General features: G+C 39.6%; 1 protein-coding gene and 1 non-coding gene across 4 annotated transcripts in view; both read left to right on the top strand.

Annotated features, from left to right (window-relative positions):
• Positions 1-17,751, top strand: part of Prickle1 (prickle planar cell polarity protein 1) — a 119,316-nt gene that overhangs the window by 16,978 nt on the left and 84,587 nt on the right. The window lies entirely within an intron of this gene.
• Positions 11,934-12,069, top strand: LOC141410619 (small nucleolar RNA SNORA51). Its single transcript, XR_012435455.1, has one exon. It is a non-coding gene; the product is annotated as a small nucleolar RNA SNORA51 (small nucleolar RNA).

The raw sequence follows: 17,751 nt of genomic DNA, 5'->3' as shown, positions 1-17,751 counted from the left end.
CTCTGTCTGAAATTCAGGGAATATTGTACTTCCTTGGCCGTAAATCTCCATGATTTATGCATCCGACACTACCGGTGATAATTTTAAAGAACTGTGATTTTCTTTTTTCTTAGGATAAAATCATTTAGTCTTCCAATCTTTGGCAACACGGTTTAAGTCTTCCACATGTAGAAGCTCACAACTTAACTCCCATGAGTAAGGAGAGCCGATGGTGTGCGCCCAGTTGCAGTTTGGCCCATAGAGCACATAAAGAGAAAAGTGAATAGAAGTGATGATAGCGACTCTGATGTGACCCAGGGTAATTGTCCCTCACCACCTACCCTTTCATTTTAGTCTATACGGCAAGTGTGTCCTTTAGTGGCCCTGGCTTCATGACAATGTCTGGTGAAGCAATTCTGTTATTCTGCTGCAATGTTTTAAAGCCACCTTTGGATATTACTCTCATTTCTCAAGCCATCTATTCCAGAGTATTTTTATTTATTTGGCCATTAAATTTCTCAGTGTAAATTAGTACAGTCTAATTAGCAATTAAAAGCCATTAAATTTGTTTGGGGGGGGAGGCAGGAATAATCCTCCAATGCCCAAAAGACTCCCAGATTAACTGATTAAAAAATCTTTTTAAAAATATACTAGAAATGAAGGAGCCTGCCTGTCCTGGAGCTAAGGCACCCCAACTGCGTTAGGTTTGATATTCTGCGTGGGTGGCCTGCAACTCTAGGTAAAATGTTAGGAGTGGTTTATTTCTTGGTGGCTGCATTAGGAAGGGTAGGATTTAGTTCTTTGGGCCTCTCTCAGTCTTCCTAAAAACTGTGCTGTAAGGATGTTACTTTTCAAAAAAGAAAAACATTAGAGATATATTTTAAACAATGTTTTCATGTTTAAATGTTCCAGAGCTGTAGATGGAGACTGTTTGAGATGTAGATAATGTTTTTATTTACAAATGTTTACATGTCTTTCAATCTTAATTTTAATATGAAGTCTACCCAAGTTGCTTACACTTAAAATTTATTTCTTATGGGTACAAGACCCTGAGTTCAAGCCCCAGTACCACAAAAAATTACTAATTATTCTTTCATTCATCCAGCAAATAGTTGTTGAGGAAACATAACATAGACATAGTTCTTTATGTCACAGGAAAGGGATGGTGACTGGAAGGAAAAAGAAAGGAGAAAGACACAACCCGTGATCTCCTTTTTTCAGGACTTTACTCTGCAATGGGACAAGGCTGGGAGTATACTCATACCAGTCACCTGAAATGGAGAGGAAAGATGGCAGGCCTCGATTAGCACGGGAGCTCTTTGATGCTCAGTGATGGTGGGGACTTTCTCACCAGGCTGTGTGTCACTATCTGTATCTGAAGACCCAAAACACCATAAAAGCAAGGGAAGCTTCCGTTGCATAAGGTGGAGTTAATTAAAGCCATGAGAGGCCCTGCTTATTTCCCAACCACAGGCCTGGGCCAGTGGATTCAGCTGCTTCCAGCCCCAGGACTGGCTGGAACTGAGGCTGGTGGAATGCCTGGGCTGGAAGGGATAGCTTCACCATTAAGTAGGCTGCTTTTGAGAAGTTTGCTCTAGCCCACTATATAAGTATATGAGCATTTTCTTTTTTCAATTAGCTTCTTCTTATGTTCTTTTAGAGGAGGAAATAGCCTGTGGCTTTATTCCTCTAACACCTCTTCAAAAAAATAAATTAAAAAAAATCCCTGGAGGTGTGGCTCAAGTTGTACAGTACCTGCTTTGCAAGTGCAAAACCCTGAGTTCAAACCCCAGTTCTGTATTGGTGGTATAGTGGTGAGGATAGCTGCCTTCCAGACCCCAGTCCTACAAAAAAAAAAAAAAAATTCCTTTTTTACTGGGCTTGAGGTGAAGTTAAGTGTTAGAATGCTTGCCTCGCACACCCAAGGTCTCTGTTTTGATCCTTAGAACTGCAAAAATTAAATGAATATATAGTAGATAGATGGATAGAAAAATCCCTTTTACTGTTTTTGTTTTCTTGGTGGTACTGAGGTATGAACTCAAGGCCTCACACTTGGTAGGCAGGCTCTCTACCACTTGAGCCATGCCTCCAGCTCCCAGCTCTGTTTGCTTTAATTATTTTTCAAATAGGGTCTTGCAGTTTTGCCTAGGGAGGCCTTGAAAAGCAGTATCCCTACCTATGCCATCCATGTAGCTGGGGTGACAGGTGTGCACCAGCACACCTAGCATTTTTTGTTGAGATTGGGTCTCCCAAATTTTTTTTGCCTGGCCTTGAACTATGATCCTCTCAATCTCTACCTCCCAAGTAGCTGGGATTTTAGATGTGAGCCACCGCACCTGATCCCTGGTTTATTTTTATTTTTGTTTTACTATGAAACCCATACCAACTCTATAATATGCAGCAGCCCAAAATATGTGAATTTATCTCTCTATAATAGTAACATGTGAGGATACCGCAGAAAAGGGAGACTACATTTTACTCTTATTTCTCAGTGGTCAAATGTGAAATTTGTTAGGTCATTTGAGGGGATTTGTGTGATAAAACCTAGGAAATTCAAAGGTTTTGTATTTGCTAAGACAACTTTTAGGGTCAAAATTAAATTATTCATGCTACTTTTGTATATTAAATTGAACAAAGTCATTGTTACATTAATATGTAAATGTGAAAAGTAATCTCCCACACTTATAATTATTTTTAAATAAGGCCAAACATTTTCTTCTTTCTTTTGATTACCTATGTAAAAGATACAGTTTTCAAGAATTAACTGAATATGAAACTTTTTATTTGTTAAGGTGCACATTTGGATTTAGAAATCCGCTGAAATAATTATGAAAAGTTTTTTAAAGAATTTACTTCATTTAAAAATCAGCTAGGTGTTTTCTAGAAAGAGAGATAAGAATGCTATTCACAATTGCTTAATCATAGTTCCGTGAGCTGTTGAAATCAAATGTCTTGATTCATTGAGCTGCCAGGTGGAATTTTATCTAAAACTAGTACTGCTTCTTTCATACTTTAGGACTCCCATGAATTTTATCACAAAATCACTTCATACCCCATTTGGAAGGCAGCCACTTAAGCATGGAATATGACAATTGTTTAACAGTGCATGGTAAAACTTAAGTAATTTCTGACTCATGGAAGGGAACTGCATCTCATTGAAGCGCCCAGGGTAATTCAGATAGGTGGACAACCACCCAGGTGTCTTGGCACTGCTCCAGTGGGGATTGGCTAATGAGCTCATAGCGCTGAGGTCTACTAGGCCGTGCCTCCCTTCTAGGCCTACTCGTCCATTATCACCTAACATCATGCTAGGACATTGATTCCACATTGATTCACAGAGGAATATGTGAGCCTCCATGACGCTCTAGTCAGTGGCAGGTGTCCTCTGTGGATCTCTAACTTCAGAATCTGTGCTGTTTAGCTGGTGACATACTTTCAACTCTATCACCCTGAACACAATATCCAAATGCCACACTGCTCATCTTAAACATGAGCTTGGTGGAGTGATAGGGTCCCATGCCTGATCCATCTGTTCCAGGGATTGTCACCACAAAGGGGTGAATTTGTCTTATTTGGAAGGTCGTGTTTAATTGAAGAGGTCAGTAAAGGATGATAAATGACTGCTTTTTACTTTGCGTCTGTGCCTCACTTTTTCTTGAAGACCACTGAACAGTACAATCAATTTCTTTAATCGGCATAGCTGAGGCCATAAGAATGACATACATCTCAAAAAGGCTGCTATTATCTAAAACCGGAGTTAATGAGTCCAGATAGTGACATGTATAAAGAACATCCAAAAACTAATTTGCTTGCAGAAATCCTCCCGCATCCAACAGGGAAGAAAGGAGGCACTAGATGGCAGTCTTAAACAAGCTTGAAATGACCTTTCCCCAAACATGCAACACCAAAAAGCAGCCACTTCTATTCTAAATCAACTTGGACTTGAGCTCTGCTTCATAGAAACTGTCAATCTGATGGCGTTATGAAGTTCAATGTCACATTATAGAATTCTGTATTTTAAATTAAAGATGATTCCATACACCATTGTGTCAGTCCATTGCTGAGCTAATTTTGGTTCTGAGTTATTTTAATGCCTTTTTAAATTTCACATTTTAAAACGCTGTCAGTGAGCTTTTTAGACTTCAAAAACTAGACAAAAGTGATGGTATATCCATAAAGTGGAAGATTATGCAGCTCTTAAAAAGTAAAGATATAGAAGTAAAGTCATGAAAAGATATTAAAGGTGTTTTTAAGTGGAAGAGGAAGATTATGAAATAGTCTTTGGAAGTGATTGCTCTTTTTGGAGGTGGTATATACTCACCTGTGCTAATCTGGTGATTGGGATGATGGATTTTTTTTTTTCTTTCAACTTATTATTTTTCTACCAAAAGCATATTTTTCTGCATTTTGATAGAGCTTTTAAAATACACATAATAACATCAAATTACCTTCTTGATCTAATATGGGCTTCTTCAGAACTCTACTTACTGTCACTGTGTTTTTCCATCAAGTGTACTTACTACCTTACCTTGTGTGCTTTCTCTTGGGAGTTTTGTTCTTTAACAATATGAAAAGTGTCACTCATGTTTCAAAGACTAGTGAAAATGATGCCATATATATCAGCAAATTCTAACAGATCTCAAGGACAATTGATGCATTTAATTTAGTTTAATTTTGTGTCTTTGGTTCATCTCTGGTGGGTGCTTGTGGACCAGATTCCATTCACAATGAGTGTTTATTAAACATCAAAGATGTGCAAATCACACATTATTAGAAATTTTAAATATTGGGGTATACAATAGGAGGTGAATTTTGTAAAGGCTCTGATGTTTCTGTGTGTGCGAATCTCACCAGTATCTGTGGATTGGTTTAAAGAGCAATGTGTGTCCCACCTAAATTAGGTGATTGTCCTTGTAGTTCTTACCTTCCGTCTTGGATGGCATTAGAAAATTGATGTTCTTTATAAAAAAAAAAAATAATGACAACACATCAAAAGTTTAATTCTAATTCCATTTGGGAAATGCCCCCAGAAACAATCTGAAAATTTCTGTACCAGATTATTATTATAAAGAAAGTTCATGAAGTGCAGTTTCATTCAGAAGTCAGTATAGACTTTGAAGACATTGGAGATTATTAAAGAATGTATCCTGCCCCTAATAGAATGTCTGGCACAGAATGCGTACTTGTGCAAAAGTGCAAGACCCTATCTGAAAAATAACTAAGCCAAAAGGGCTGAAGGGATGAAGCTCAAGTGGTAGAGCACCTACCTGGCAAGCTTGAGGTCCTGAGTTCAATTCCTAGTACCACCAAAAACACAACAAAATTAAAAATGTAATATTTGTGTTTGTTTACACTGACTCAGATACTTTTGAGTAATAGTTTTAAACATGGATATCTGTTAACTCTTCTTAGAACTCTGTTTACTTTCAATTTGATAGTGGAAGTGTTCTTGTCTCAGATAGTTAAATAAATGCAAATTAAATGTAAGTGAATCCCTTTTGTAATAATTGAATTATTGTTCTTCATTCCCGGTGGAATTGAGCTCCTGGATACATAACAGTAAACATATCCTTTGCTTTTGTTTACATTCCATTAGAACTTTGGAATCCAAATAATTCTGAGACCAAGAAAAAGAAATACAAACACCAAACTCCTTCTACAACTACATTTCCAAAGATAATTCTTTGAATTCTTTAGTGTTGAAATGATGAAGATCAAGAAATATAAGTTACAATGCCCATATTTTAAAATACGCCTTCCAGAAAGTTTTCAATAGTGTTTGGACTTTGGCAAGATGAGTCAGATTTTCTTGACATAATTTTACTTTGGAAATTGTTCCACAATGGGGTAACCAGACATCCTGGTCTACACACATCATCCGTCCTAATTATTAATTGCATCTGTTGTACTCTAAAAATGTCCTGGTTTACATAATAAATGATAGGTTCTTTGTTTAAACATCAAACAATCACTCAGGGTATCTCTTTGTCTTACAAATAAACGCAAAAAGAAGTTATTGGGCTTTTTTAAAATGTCATATTTGAGTAGTTTGAGAAAAAAGAATTCATAGTCTTCTTCCTCATCCTGCTTGTGCTTTACTTGCCATGTGGCTGTAATTGAGCACTGTCTTCCAGGGCCATGACATGGTCCTGGTCATAATTTAATCATTTTTATTAAGTCTGCTGAGACTTGCATGCAAACTCTGTCTCCGGTGGTAATCCAGTGTTTAGGGACAGTAATCTCCCTCAAGCTATCTTTGCAAAGTTTCTTCCTCTTTATATATTTTTTCCTCTCATTTTTTAAGATATCAAAGCTACTTGTCATGTAAGGAGAAGGTTCCATCTCTTCTCCAGTTTATGGAATCATATCTAAAGTTTATCTTGCATATCTGCCTACAAATTTCTTGCCTTATTTTGGCTCTTCCTTGTGTTTTCATTGTCCGATCCTCACACCTTTGTTTATTCTTACACTCATTCATTTAGTCATTTGTCATTCATTGCTAGTTCTACTTTTTTCAAGCTGTCTTCAGAATTCATTGTAGTTAGTTCTGTATCAGCTGATTTCTAGTACATTCAAAGCTCTTCTTAACTTTAGTTCTAATATGTACATAAGATTTTGAGTTGTTGTCTTCTTTTCTTTCTTTGATGATCCTGGGGTTTGAACCCGGGGCCTGGTGCTTACTAGACAGGTGCTCTGCCATCTGCCACTTGAGCCATGCCTTGGATTTCAATCCTCCTACCTGTATTTCCCACAAAGCTGGGATGACAGGCCATGAGCCACTTTGTCCATCTTATAACTTGAGATGGGGTCTTGCTAACTCTTTGCCTAGGCTGGCCTTAAACCTAGATCATTCTAATCTCTGCCTCTCGAATAGCTGTGACTACAGGTATGCACCATCTCACTCACCAAGTCTGCCTTTGTTAAATATTACTAATATCTTTCAATCAATTTTATCTTTTATTTAATATCCTCAAATTCAATTCATTTTCTTTTCACACAACCTCTAGTGAGTTTTCCTTTTTCATCCTAATCTTTCTCCTTATAATATTACCACCATGCTAGAATGTAGACTTTAATTTTTTCTAATACAAAAATAAGGCCTCTTAACTTTTTGGTTGATTTGAAAATGAGTGGGAGGTTACATTTTACAGTTTTCTTCTGCATAGCCATAAAGTGGTAGCTTAGTGATCTTGACAAAGTCCCAGTGTGGAGTGTGAATGTGTGTGTGTATGTTTGGTTTGTTTTTGTTTTGCGACAGCACCTTGCTATGTAGCCTAGGCTGGCCTTGAACTCCTGATCTTCCTGCCTCAGCTTCCTGAGTGCTGATATTACAGCCACAGTGCCAAGCTCCCAGCGTGGTTTTCAATTAAGAAATACCTTAATACTAACTAATACTCTGGCCATTCTTAGACATGACTTTTCATCAGTAGTATAGATAAGCGTCGAGTCATTCTCATTAAAAAGAGACATCTAAGGGCTGGTAGAATGGCTTGAGTGGTAAGAGCACCTGCGTGGCAAGTATGAGTCCCTGAGTTCAAACCCCAGTACCGTTAAAAAAAAAAAAAAAAAGGATTTTTTTTTTAAGGTAAATTTCACTTTACAACCCAATCAAATTTCTAGTGAGGACTTGTAATATGCAGATTAGCCTATAATTAAAAGCTGTTTGGGACCTTTTAAAAGTATGACCTTGAAATTTAAAGCAATTTACTTCATTAATTCTTGGACAGCATAGAGTAGACCTGCTACAGTCTATGACATATTAGAAGCACACACCCACAGAAGGTAAATGTCATCCATCAGCTGTCCTATGACTGCTACAAAAATTCCTAAGTTAAATAGAGTAGAAAAAAATAGTATTCAGGAAAAAAGCTTGGGTGGAGTAATGGGAAAGTCTGGTAAAGAACAAAGGTCAGAGAGTGACTGGGAGGGGTAGGAAAGGCCCTTTCTTAAAGAAAAATGCCTGGACCACACATAACTTTTCTAATGTGTGTGTGTACTTAATGGATCTTTTCCTCAACACACACAACAAAGAAAAAGCAGAATAAAGTTTGTTTCTGAGTATGTCGTCCCACTCTCGGCTATATTTCCCCACCCTGCTGTAGCAGGTGACAGTTTATTATTAGCAGTAGGCACATGAGGGATGCTGACTTGATAAGTCTAACCTTTACGCCACTTCCCTAACATGATCTTTCTAATATCTTCAGAAACTTTCTGAGGCTTATCTCCCTCTCATCTTGTCTGGCAGTGTGACAAATGCCTCAGGGAAGGGGAAGGATATAACCTGTCCTCAGGGGTTTATAGCACTCAGGCCTCACAAATCCTGGGAGGCATTTGGGTTCTTTTTGAGGATGGAACTTGATTAATATTTTTCCTATTACTTTCCAAAGTTATCAGAACTCCCAATGGCATATGGGCTTTTTTTGCATGAAGATGGGGCTTTTAACTTGCCAAGATTAAAGTATATTTTTTTCTAGAATCAGATAGACATTTTCACTTGCCTAAACTTCCTTGTGAATAGTGGTAGGACCTGTGTGAGATGCCTGCCCAGGATTGGGGAGACTGGCTTCAGCCATGACAAAGCACAAAAATAGCTAAATCGTAGTCCACAGTAAATATAGAAATAGTAAATATTATCCTTTAATGGAAAAAATTCTCTGTCTCTGTCTCTCTCTCTCTCCCCCTTCCTCCTTCTCTCACTACTTCTCTCCTGCTTCCCTCTTTTTCTCTGGCATCTTTTCCACACTGTCCAAACAACAGTCCCAAATAATATATAGACTTCAAAGATCAAAATTCCTAAAAGTTGAAAAGAAATTTACCTGTGGTATCTAAAAATTAAATGCCCCACCTTAAGGTTGAAGCTCTGGGATCTGTTTCTTTCTCTTCCACCATATTGACAACCATTTGTTAGCACGTTAATTTTGTGAAATGTTTAAGAAACATGGAGATAATCGTTTTATTTGCCTGTGATCTGTGTGTTGCATTAGGCCTCTCAGCGCAGGCTCCAAACTTCACACCTGGAATGCAATGTCCCCCAGTGTTTGAACTTGGGAAAGATGTGGTTTGTCAGTCAAATCCGGTAGAATCAATACCAGAGCCAAGAGGTAGGCCAGCTGCCTGTATCTGATGAGAGAGTTCAGGGAATTTCCCTGGAATAGGTTTTAGTGAGGTTATTTTGGTCTATGTGCTTAGACATCTGTACATCAAAATAACTCTTCTAGATTCAAGGTCTTCAGCAGCGCAGGTGCACGTAGCAGGCTGTGTTCTACAGCCTCTGGGAAACAGTCTGAAAAGAGATATGGTGGCGGTAATGAGGAAGAAAAACTGCTTTTGCTGTGGCAGTTTTCATGCATGGCTAGTACTTCACAGAGACAAAAGCACATTTTTTGTTTTTTCTCTTCCTTTCGGTAATAGAATGCCCCCTTTTTTAGAATTCCTTAGTATCTGAGATTCTTAATTTCCTACAATAATTTGCATGTAAAACTGCAGCCTAAAAGTAAGACTTGGTGCAAATGAAAATGTGTACAATCAATCATGCAATTTAGTACACCTGGTTCAATGTCAGGGTTTTTTTTATTTGTTTCTTTTTTTTCTTTTAATCCCCTGCCTTTTTGACTAAGGAAAATTAATTCAATATACTTGCACTTTCAGCAATGTCTTTGCTTTCTCACTATGGTACCCCTGATATTTATACTGCTATCCACCATATAGTTCAGCTCTCTGTTATTTGTAGGAAAATGAAGTTCCTTAGATGAAAACAAGGTCATAAAAACCAAGAAAGAACACTTTATTACTTTCTGTAAGAAGACTTTTAATTTTAAAACAGTGTTGCTTTGTAGTTTAGTAACCCAAAGGCAACAGACAGGCTTGTCTCGGGAGCCTGTGGTCCAGCACCGATCCACTGGCCCCGGGTAAAGCCAGCCTAGACCCAGACAAGCAGCGTCCTGTTGGGAGACCTTCCCTGCATTTTCCACAACAGCCTTGGAATTTTCCTAAGGCAATTTCACATCTGGAATTTTAAAGAAAGTTTGCCCTTCAATAAAATGGTAGTAAATCTTAGGAAACATTGTGCCTTTTTTTTGTTTTAATTAACCGGGCATTTCTCTACTAAACCATTAACAAATTACTGACTGTTCCCTCCCCTTTTCACCCCTAGGGGTAATAATGGACAAAGATGCAATTATTATTAAGGATGCATTAATTATGAAATGCTTTTTGCATATTATTCACAAATTAAGGTGACATGATTATTCTGTGAGATTACCTTGTACATAACACAGATTCCCTTGTACATTTCTCACAAAAGATTATGTATGCATTGATCTAAGGCATAACTTAATTATGTTTTATTTATGCACCATTACTTTAATCTGAAGATGCACAGTTTGCATGGTTAAATAGTACCGAAACACATTTCTAATAGGTGGCTGTGTGTGGCATGTCTTTATCCAGCCGTTAGAAACACTGCCTAGCTTGGAAGCCTGATTTGGAGGCTGTCATCACTCCAATCTGCCAGTCACTAAGCATGTGAAGTGTCTCTTGAAAAGCCAATTTTAATGACTGCAGCCTGCTATTAGAACAGTCTAATCAAACTCTGAAAGAGACAGTTTCTTATTTTAAAATGTCAAAGCTGCTTACAGATTGATTGAAAAAAATTGTGATGTTTTTGCAATGACTAACTTAGTGTGTATTTGAAGAGCATTTTTTTTAATATATGGGAAACTGTGTGGTTGCATAAAACAATCATGAAACCTAAAATTTTGATTTGCCAGGTTTATAAAAACAAGATGACTCCCACAGAAACCTTGGAGTTGTAATAACTCAAGCATTCCCCAAATTGTTCATGACAGATAATGAGGGATAGATCCAGTTTTTTCTGACTCTAAAAGCAACTTTTAATGGACAGCAGTAAAAATAGAGCATTTGCAGAAAGGAAGAGAGGATGGGATATAAAATCTGGAGTTCTGTTTCCTGTTTTGATTATCATGTCCCCTATCTTATGGGAAGTATCTATTGGGAAGAGAGCCCACAAACTAAAGAGTATCTGCTGCTCTGGTCCAAAGGAAAGACTCAGATACTTGATCTTGCAAATTATTTAGAGTCTCAATAATTAGAGACTCTAAATTATTAGAGTCTCAATGCATTTTTCCCAAATGAATGTCCATTTGCAGCTAGCTTGTGTCCTTCCTTTTGTCCCAGCCTTCATCCATTTTGACAAACATTTACTGAGTCAGTCCTCGCTCCAGGCACTGTTACTAGGCCAGTCCACAAAAGGTTAACACTTACTGTGTACATGCCCAGTATTCTCATTTTCTCTTAAAAGCGTTCAGCCATTGTCTCAAACAGTCCACAAAGCTCAACACGTGGTGCGGATCTTCCTGTCACTAAGTGGGACCCAGCCACCATCACTCCAGTGGAATTGAATGGTCAGGTCTTGGTCCGGGACCAAACACCAAACCATAAAGGTCTCCAAAGGCCAGGAAGCATCTCACTCTAGCCTGGGCATCCCACGCCGTGTAGGTGCTCAGAAATATTTGTTGAGTAACGCATAAAGGCATTTGTGAAGCACAAAGACTGCACGCCTCAAATTTCTCCATTATGCATTTTAATCCTTTGAAGCCCACAATATTATAAAAAATTAAGAAGTTGGGGATTGACCTCTTGGACTTATTGACTAATTATAAAACGCATTTGTTCAGTCATTGGATAAAGATTTATATTAAGGCCCTACTTTACACCAGATCCTGTCTCTGAACAAGGGTCATGAGCAAGATGCAAGGGCACAGACTTGTCTGACAGCTTGTGTGTGGAGGAATACTGACTGTGACACTCATACTTACTAGCCAGATGATCGCAAGCAGGCTGTGGAACCTTTTCTGTAAAGTGATAGTAGTCCCTCCTTGATAGGGTGGTTGTGAGGACTGCATGAACTGCCGAATATAAAATATTTGGACCCCGGCCTCTTGGTACTTATTACCAAGAGTATGTGTTCTTACACTGACTGTACAGAAAGAGGAGGGAAAGTAAACTCATCCCACATACTCCTGAGCCCAGGGCTTGAGCCTGGTCTGCATTGTGAGTGGGAAGACATGGGATGGGAGAAAAAAAAATGCTTGGACCCCATGTGGGTCTTAGTTGTTATTTGCTTGGTGGCTGTGGGGGTGGTTGTTGTTAGAACATGTCTTGTGTCTTGTGATAAAGCTGAGCAGAGGGAAGTAGCCAGGTGTCCCACGGTCTTCCTGGCCTCACAAGAATTTGAAGCTTCATCCTGGGCTCTGGGAAGCCATTGAAACCTTTTAGGCAATGGGAGTTGTAGGATCTTAGCCTTTTGCCTCTGCCAAGACTGGAAAACCTTGTTTAGAGAATTCTGCAGGCAATTGCTTAAGGCAGCCTTGCAAGTGGCCATTTGAACATAATCAATAGTGCTTTGTGCCCAAAGCACAGAAAAGAATATGGAGTTCATTCAGTCACTGAGTGGGGTAGAAAATGTTTGCCTACCTTCTAAGTGAAATTCAGAGATACTGTAATATTACAGGCCTAACCTCCCCAGGCTATTTGTAAAGAAAATCAAATTTGGTGATTAAATAGTGTAATTGTTTTTATTTTCTAGGCCCTCAGAATAATAGAAGGTTTGTATGCGTTGGGGTTAGGAACTAGGTTATTGCTAATACTATGCAACCAAGTCGCACAGAAGAAAACACTCCAGAAATAATGGTCACTCCAGGAGGAATCTGGAGAGATGGCTTTGAAAAGCTGTTGCTTATTGTTACCTTGATTTCTTACTGTTAGAGTTTTTAGAATATATTAGAGTTTGCAAGTACTCATTTGTCATTATTTCAAAATTTGTGTATTAAGCCATGAGAAGCCATAGCAAAAACATTTTCAGTCCTGAATGCTTGGGTCTTTTAGAACTTGACAAAACATTAGAATTATGATCTTTGTGTTACCTTCTGAGAAAAAAGTTGATTCTGTGTATGTAGTATCCATGTATGTGTTAAAGTGGGAATAAGAAAAGCATGAAAAGAAGAATTGCCATGCTGATTTTATACTCCTGCACAAAGATTATTGTTTTCCACATATGCGAGCACGATAATGCTATTTAATAATTTAAGAAAGCAGTAGGGTTAAGTTATTGTACCATTTTGTCTATTCTAACAAAATTTACATATTCTAAAGGACTTTGAAGTTTTTTTTTTTTTTAGAGCTACCCATCAGGAAGAGTTGAAAGTCCATTTTGTTATATTCACATAGGAGTTTTCATAGCCTACTGACTGCCCAGGAGAAAGAGTTGGGGAAAGGCACCTGAGCCCAGGTTTTAGTGGGAAGTTCTGGTTTACAACCTGCACTGGGAACACAACTTGGCTTTGTTGGCATCAACAACTTCACTCCCTTTATTCTCTTGGGTTTGGCCAAAAGTCTTTTGTAAACTTGAAACTTCTCATTTGCTGATAGGAATTTGCCTTTGCCTTCCTTTTCTATAGTTCTTCCTTGAATAACTTGTGAAGTATTAACCAGTCAAGAAGGAAAAAAACGGAAGTCATCTCCCACCTTTGGAATGTATCAGCAGCCTAGTCCATTCTCCTGTTTACAAGATAATTAAGGAAACGTCCACAGTTTTCTTGGAAATGGAATCTTTCTCCAGCTACTATTTCCGTCATTTTTATAGACCTTAGTTCTAAAAGTTTCCACTTTGAAACTATGAATTATTTTTCTTTTTATCCTTTTTGCCCAGATATGTGTTTTTTTTTTTCCTAATTCCTTTCCAGTAAGAATAACGGCTTAATTACACGAGAGGCTCATGTGCACTACCTCTGGAGCTGAAGGAGTTCGGTTATGAGAACCTTTATAGCCTCTGCTTCTGCAATGCTCTCCTCAATCTGGTGGGTGTTATTATCTGCAGTTTTTCAGAGGAGGACTTCTCCGGGTCATCTGAGTAGACTGAAAAAGCCAGGCGTGAACGCTGACTCCTGGCCCTGTTCACCCCCTGCTTAGCTGCTGGGTGGTGGTGGCTTTCACTCCATCGCCTTTGCTTTTCCTAACGGTGATCCATGTTTGACAGGTGAGGAAAGCCAAGGTCAAGCTAAGAACACAACAAGGTGATCCAGCTGCTAAATGATGATGCTGGGGACACTTACATCCCTCTCTGACTCTAGAGCCCATCTGTTTCAATAACATGATCCATAGTATAGACTTGTGTGTTTGAACAACTGTAAGGAACCAGGCGGCTGGGGGGGGGGGGTGAGGGGAGTGACCTATAAATATTCATGTTCTAGGCAACCATCTCCCCGTTTGCCAAACAATGGGTTGTGTTTACGGAAGTAGGAAGTGCAGTGTAATGACATGAAATTACTTTCCTGAATGCAGACGAGTAGTGAGTGGTTGCTGGAGAGCTCGGTTGGTATCCATTACACTCCACACAGTCCATCTCCTTTACCCACTTGCCATACTGCAAGTGAAAGACAGTACTAGTGACTAGTGGAGCATTATAGAAATGGAGTAAGGGTTCTTGTTTTGGGGATGTTGGGACTGAAGTTTGAACTTACAGCTTCATGCTCACACAGCAGGCACTCTACTGCTTGAGCCACACCTCCAGTCCCTGTTGGGTTTTTGTTTGGTTTGTTGGTTGGTTTTTTTTGGCTTGGTTTTGCTTTGGAATTTTTGTTGTTATTATTTGGTGGTTTTGGTTTTTTGCTCTGGTTATTTTGGAGGTAGGGTCTTTCTTTATGCCCAGGTTTACCTGGACTGAGATCCTCTTATTTATGCTTCTCCTTGTAGCTGGAATGACAGGCATGAGCCACCACACCCAGCTATTGGTTGAGATAGAGTTTTGCTACTACCTTCCCCCTAACCCCCATCCATGAACCATGATCCTCCTGATCTCAAACTCCCATGTAGCTAGGATTATAGGTGTGAACCACAGAGCCTGGCTGGTTTAGTTAGTTTTTTGTTTTTGTTTTCTTTGATGGACTGGGGTAGCATAGGTCAGCTACTTCTTACTAATTGACTTCAAAATCCAAATTCCTAGGCTGGAAGTAGTGGCTTATACCTATAATCTCAGCTACTCAGGATGTGGAGATCAGAAGGCTGTCAGAGTCCAGCCTGGATAAAAAGGTATCAAGACACCTTCTCAACCAACAAGTCAGGCATGGTTGTTCACTTCTGTAATCACCACCACCACCTACTCAGGAGGCATATGTAACAGGATCACAGTCTGAGCTCAGCCCTGGGAAAAAAGCACAGACCCTGGGGGGGCAGGGGAAGCATGGCTCAAGTGGTAGAATACCTGCCTAGCAAGCACAAGACCTTGAGTTCAAACTCCAGTCCCACCAAAAAAATAATAATAATAATTAAAAATCCTCTTGAAGTTGGTTAGTAACTACATAGTCTCTACTTCATGAAATTAACTGGGCTCTAGCACCAGACCCATTCAAAAGCAGACAGTCTACTGGCTTTTTTTCAGAAGGGAAATGTCCAAATAAACATCTCTTCCTCCCTTGGGCCACACACGGAGAGAAGACCCAGCTTGCAGCTCTTGGCTCGCTCATGTGTGTTTCTCCTTTCTTTGCCCTTCTCGTCCCTTATTTATTTGCTATCAGACAGAGATGGCACTCTTATTCTTCACAGGTGGATCAATATTTACAGCCATTCTGAGGAGAGGGTGTTGGCTGTCCCAGTTCTGCAGGCTGCTGTGTAACAAAAGCCACCTGTTGGCCTGGGACCCTCCACATCTGCCAGAACTGCCATTCACGTTGCCAGCACCATTTGTTTGGAGTTCCTATGACCATCTTCCTGTTTGCTAAGAAAGGAAAATAATTCTGCTCCACGGAGAAGTATCAGACCCAAAAGGCAGCTATGTCGTTCACAGCAGACATTTCTTTCACCATCTTTATTTTTTCTCACGATCACCTCAATGTTCTGGTGTGTGATCACAGCCATCTGTACAATTATAGTCATTTAGCTGACTACAAGTTTAAAATTGAAGGTTGCATAGGTGCATATTAACAAGGGCGGTGCTGATAAATAAAAAATAGAGGCAGCTGATCACAACAGTATTTTTAAATTAATGAATGCAATTGGCTTTAATTATAAAAAGTACATATGTCTCACAGCTTCCTCAATAAGGCTTTTTTATGCTGACTGTGGCATATTTTGCCTCAAATAATTGCAGAGCTGAGCTTTATCATTTTGCAGATGGTCTCTATTAATTCTCAAGGAGAGTAAATGATTGCAATTAACCAAGGACTTGGGATTTGGGAGTTCAGACCTACTACTTGAGGCCCAAATCTATATGTCATCCTCTTTCTCAAGGTTTGTCAAAAAAAAAAAAAGAAAAACCCTTTTGACAATTGCATGATGTCTCCCACTTTATAGAAGGGCTTTTCTGGAAGGAATTGTGAGAGTTGTGCTAACTCCCTGTTGCCTTGCTGGTTCTAAGCTTTCGTGGGTGTTTTTTGTTCATTTGTTGTGTCAGTAGTTTGGGGCATGTGTGGAAATAATTCTAGGTAAATTTTGGTGGTACTGGGGTTTGAACTCAGGGCCTCATGCTTGCTAGGCAGGCGCTCTACCACCTGAGCCACTCTCCCAGCCCCAAGGTTATTTCTTTTAAGCAAACGTTACTTTGCTTCTTTGTACAGATGTTGTACAACATATGTAAGGCTCAGAGAAATATCCCTAGTCAAGTCCCCGATTCTGCATTCAATCAACTCATGTTTGTAGCATGTTTCATCACCCTTGTTGGTTTAACCAAATGGCACCAATACTGCTTTCTTGCTTCCTCATTTTAAAGTTTAGTCATTATCCAACAAATTTGGGGTTGAGTGGGCTACAGTGTGCCTGGCTGGAGGCTGGGCGGAGAATAGTTTTGTTCCTGATTTCAAGAGCAGGTCAAGCACTGTGAGCCGTCATGATACTGTGTGGCATGTGAACAGGGGAACATCTCAGCACCCAGGGAGGTGGAAGAAAGAATCAGAGCAGAGATGCTACTTGAACTTAGGCAGAAGGACAAGTAGATGTTTCACTAATTAGACGTTGTAGGAAGGCAAATTTCAAGGGAACAGTGTTGGAAGCTCAGGGGAGACTGGTAGACTGGGACCAGATAATGATGGCCTTTGCTAAAAGGAGTTCAGATTTTATCCTGTAGGGGATTCTCTTATGGCAGCAGTCTGGAGAATGGAGAGATTTGAGGAGGTGAGCCCAGACTGGGAGATAAGCGAGCAGGCTGCAACAGAAGCTGGGAGGAGAGGGAGAAGTCTACAGGCACTTACTTGAAGGTTTCCAGTTGAGACAACCATGCTTTCTATGGGACGGGGTGAGGGAGGAGTGATGTGTGCCCTGTGTCACTCAGATGGAGAGGGCCATGTGTGGTGGTAATGGGGTGAGGACAGGGGATTCCACAGAAGAATGATATGGCTTGGAGTCACAATAGTTCCTAAGTTGAGAGCTCTGCATATGACTCACGAGAATGTCAAGATCAGCTTAATAAGAGCTCTCTTACCCTTTCCTGCCTCATGTTTTTTCAACTTTCAATTTTGTGTCACACAGTCTCCTTTGGACATGGATGCTGCTGGAGCTGCTTTGGTGTCCTTCCCCTTTCCAGGCTTCACAGCTTGCTACCACAGGTTTCTGGAAATTGAGGAATGCAAGGATGGGTGCAAACAAATATTATCCCTACCATATATAGAAAGCTAGGAGCCACGTGGGTTCTCACCCTCCTGCTTAAACCAAATCAGTGTCTTGGGAGGTTCAGGGGTGCATCTTGACTATTTGTATAAATTG

The sequence above is a fragment of the Castor canadensis genome, chromosome 8 (genome assembly GCF_047511655.1).
Source record: "Castor canadensis chromosome 8, mCasCan1.hap1v2, whole genome shotgun sequence".
NCBI classification, from domain to species: domain Eukaryota; kingdom Metazoa; phylum Chordata; class Mammalia; order Rodentia; family Castoridae; genus Castor; species Castor canadensis.
This window is presented reverse-complemented; position numbering and strand designations above follow the sequence as displayed.